Here is a 4,201-nt window from a genome sequence, read left to right as displayed (position 1 = left end):
CCTTCTAGAGGAATTACATTGTTTCGCACAAAGATGTGCTAATTCATTCGCGTCCCTTGTTATATAGGTCAGTCGAAACACGTCAAAATTCCTGAATTTCCTTAATCGTGGTAGCTATCTCCGATCGATCAACATCTGGAGAGCTCCACAATTTCACTACTAGCTGGGCATTGTTAGATATAATCTTGCCTAATTGTGTTAGCTACTAGGAGTCTACAGCTAGGAGCCTACGTGATGTTAGTCTGAGTCAGATTAGGTTAGGACTTTGTCCGTACTAGGTTAGTACGTGTTAGACAAGTAGTACTAGACGTGTTAGAGTTATGTTATGATACGTGAGGTTTGAGTCGGCAAGCTTGGACGTGTATATATATATATATACGTGACAAGGGCTGCGTGAGTTTGTAACCGGGGTAAGAAAAACAGAAAATAAAAGAGGGAAAAGAAAGGCACGACACGTGCCTTTGGCAAAAAAATTTGCGTGTGCGTGTTCATCGTGATTTGATGTGATCGATCCTGTGGCCAGAATTCCAACAATTGGTATAAGAGCTAGGTCGATTTGAAGCTGCGCTTGCCCCGGGGTGGCGATCTGCTAGCGCCTCGGGGCGGGCGATATGGTCGCTAGATGGTGCAGCGACGAGAAGCGGCGGGCGATGTTGTTGCTGGGTGCTGCAGCAACGAGGAGGATCATGTGAACGTCGTTCAGCGGAGCGACATGGAGGGAGACGGCAGGTTGTCGTCGGCAAGGCGGCGGATGGAGATCGTTGACAGGAGCGGTGATGCGGTGATGCGGTGCCGGAAAGTCGTCAAGATCGTCATCCGGAAGTTAGAGTCAAGGAGTCGTGCGGGTTAGCACGGTTGGTCGGTCGGTCAGTTGGTCGTCATCATGTTAGTCGTCATCATGTCCAAGTGCTCGTCTCTGTGAGGAGGCATTGAAGATGGAGAGAATCCATGTCATCTATGTGTCTCGACGAGAGGATCAAGTTCAACTATGTGGGGGCGGTAAACCAGTGAAGGTGAGTCTCTTCAATGAGGCCATGTCTTTACAAGAGGCTGGAGTGCATGGTATAGTGCACAGGGTGGTGTGATCCACAAGAAGCCGGCATGTATCTTGCTAGGGTGGATGATGAGTCCACCGGGTGGAGTGTTCCACAGGTTACTAGCGAGGCTGGGTAGTCCAAGACATATTTGAGGTGATCCGTAAATTCGCCAAGTTAAAATTGAAGGGGAGATTGTTGCGACCAATGAAGCTATCAATTTGACTTGCCGTGTTGCGAGCGAATGAGTCGACAAAAGATGAATCATTGACAAGTCAGGATCAGGGAAGCACAGAAGACAAAGAGTCAAGATTAGGGAGAGATTGTTAAATATAATCTTGCCTAATTGTGTTAGCTACCAGGAGTCTACAGCTAGGAGCCTACGTGATGTTAGTCTGAGTCAAATTAGGTTAGGACTTTGTCCGTACTAGGTTAGTACGTGTTTTTTTAGCATCAGTACAGACACAAACGCTCATAAACACGCGTATACACTCATCCCTATGAACGCACACACGCACACCCTACCCCTATGAGCACCTCCGAAAGACTGAGCCGGCATATCATCTTGAGATTTACGAAGTCACCGTAGGCACCTCGTCGTCGACCGGAACGTCTCCTCCCACTAAAAGCGCATCGCCGGAAATCCTGAAATAAATCCAGGAATAATGCGAGCACCAGGATTTGAACCCTGGTGGGTTGGGGATATCACTGTCCACCTAACCAACTCAACCACAGGTACGTGTTAGACAAGTAGTACTAGACGTGTTAGAGTTATGTTATGATACGTGAGGTTTGAGTCGGCAAGCTTGGACGTGTATATATATATACGTGACAAGGGCTGCGTGAGTTTGTAACTGGGGTAAGAAGAACAGAAAATAAAAGAGGGAAAAGAAAAGCACGACACGTGCCTTTGTCAAAAGTTTTTGCGTGTGCGTGTTCATCGTGATTTGATGTGATCGATCCTGTGGGCAGAATTCCAACAGGCATCAGTTTCAAGAATCACTCTCCTATACCCAATATCAAAGTCATGGGAGTTGTGGACGTATGTAATACAGCCGCTTAGGATACGTACTGGCCTACACGATACAACGGGAATCGGTAGTTGGGAATATATAGAAACTGATGGGAGGTGGGATTCATGCTTTGAGATCGGGGAGGCAACGTGGCATCCATCGAAGTGGGTTGGTCTAACCGGCTGGTGAATGAGACCCGGTCTCATAAAAAAAATTCCTTTCCTCAACTACGGTTTCCTCTCCAACGAGCTTGCGCAAGCGGCTAAGTTTTTTTACCGGTGGCGGTAGCTACCGGCACAGCTCCAGCCAATCACCTTGCACCACCCCACACTGTAGTTTATACCACATGCAGTATAACACTGTTTGCTCATATTTACTAAATGTTGGTATTCAACCACCCTGGCCCATCACGTGATGTCATCCACATGCATGTACGTCAAGAATGTGACAGCTCTCTTCTCTCTTCCCTTACATAATAAATCTATACTTTTATTTCAGCTTTGCTAATTTAACTCGTCCGTAACTTTTAAACCATAATTTCATTATTGAAACTTTTTATATATATGAACTCGCGGCGTTCAGACCTTTAAAACAAGATCAATCTTGAATATATTTCAAACACGTTTGAATTTCAATGTTTCAATCGATTTATTTCATTTCAACTATTTCAGTCAGTTGAAATTCTGATTTCATTTATTTCAAAAAATATTTTGAATAATTTCAGGCAATCGTTTCAGATAAAAAATTCACATATTATTTCACTCGGTTCAAGAATCCGGTTTAATTTTTTTCTTACAACCATTTCAATTATTTCAGACATACTACACTTTTTCAAAATACTATTTCATTTACTTCGGACAAGTCTCCACTATTTCAAAAAGAATGAGCTAATATATTTCAATTATTTCTTAACATATTTCACGTTTTCAAAATAATTTTTGTAGAAACACTTTTGTGACACAAACTGATTTCACTACAAACCCTTCACCCCATTTCAAAAACACACGTGTCACTCATTCCAAAAAATAATTTCACAAAAAATGAAAATGCATTTCACTCATTGGTCTTGTTCTAAACAGCTCCAAACACCGTATTTACTTCAACTATTTCAAAAAATAGATTCACAAAAAATTTCACTCAATTCAAAAATCCAGTTTCAGTTTTTTCTAAAAACATTTCAGAAAAATTCAGACGTATTTCACTCACTTCAAAACATTAGTTTCACAATTATTTCAAAAGTAATTTCACTCTACTTTTTTCAAGAAATAGACTGCAGTTCTTTCGAAAACTATTTTTTAATAAGTGATTTCATTCATTTTAACATACATGTTTCACTCGTTTCAAAAAATCAGATTCCGCTCATTCAAAAATGCATTTCACTCATTTTAACAAAATTGTTTCACTCATTTCAAAAATCAGATTTCACTTATTCAAATAAACGTATTTCACTCGTTTGAAAAGTTATATTTAACTCATTTCAAAACGGTTGATTTCAATAATTTGAATGAATGATTTCACCCAATTTAACTCGCATATTTCACTAACTTAACAGATTTCACTGATCAATATATAACTGAAATGGAAATATGATTGAAATAACAAAACTAAAAGTAGACAAAATATATTCAATATTGACCTTGTTTTAAAGATCTCCGCGCCAGGAGTTCAAATATATAAAAAAATTCAAAAATGAATTTTTATTTAAAAGATATAAATGATTCAAATTAACAAAGATGAAATAAAAAGATGAATTTGTTGTGTAAGAAAGGAGAGAGACTGCACCAGTACTTTTGCTGTCATGCATGTGTACTGTTGTACATAAGAGAGGGAGGAGCATGCATGCATCTGATTAAACAACAGTTTCAGTGGGGTCCATTCACTGTATTTGGCTACGTATAGATACTGTATAGCAAAAACTGAAAATTAATGCGTGGCAGTCACACGAATCTTGGCGTAGTCAATGAACGATGGATACCTAACCGCTAGGTACCAGCTCCGGTAAAAAGAGCTTTGCGCTTGCGCAAGTGCATGAATTCCTTGTAATCGCCCTCGTTGCATGGTCTATTTGGAAGCACAGTAATGTTGTCCTATTTGACGGCAAGAGCCCATCCTCGATCGACCTTGCCGAAGATATCAAGCCCGACGCGCAGCTCT

Source organism: Triticum dicoccoides, chromosome 6B (genome assembly GCF_002162155.2).
Source record: "Triticum dicoccoides isolate Atlit2015 ecotype Zavitan chromosome 6B, WEW_v2.0, whole genome shotgun sequence".
Lineage (NCBI taxonomy): Eukaryota > Viridiplantae > Streptophyta > Magnoliopsida > Poales > Poaceae > Triticum > Triticum dicoccoides.
Note: the sequence above shows the minus strand (reverse complement) of the source record.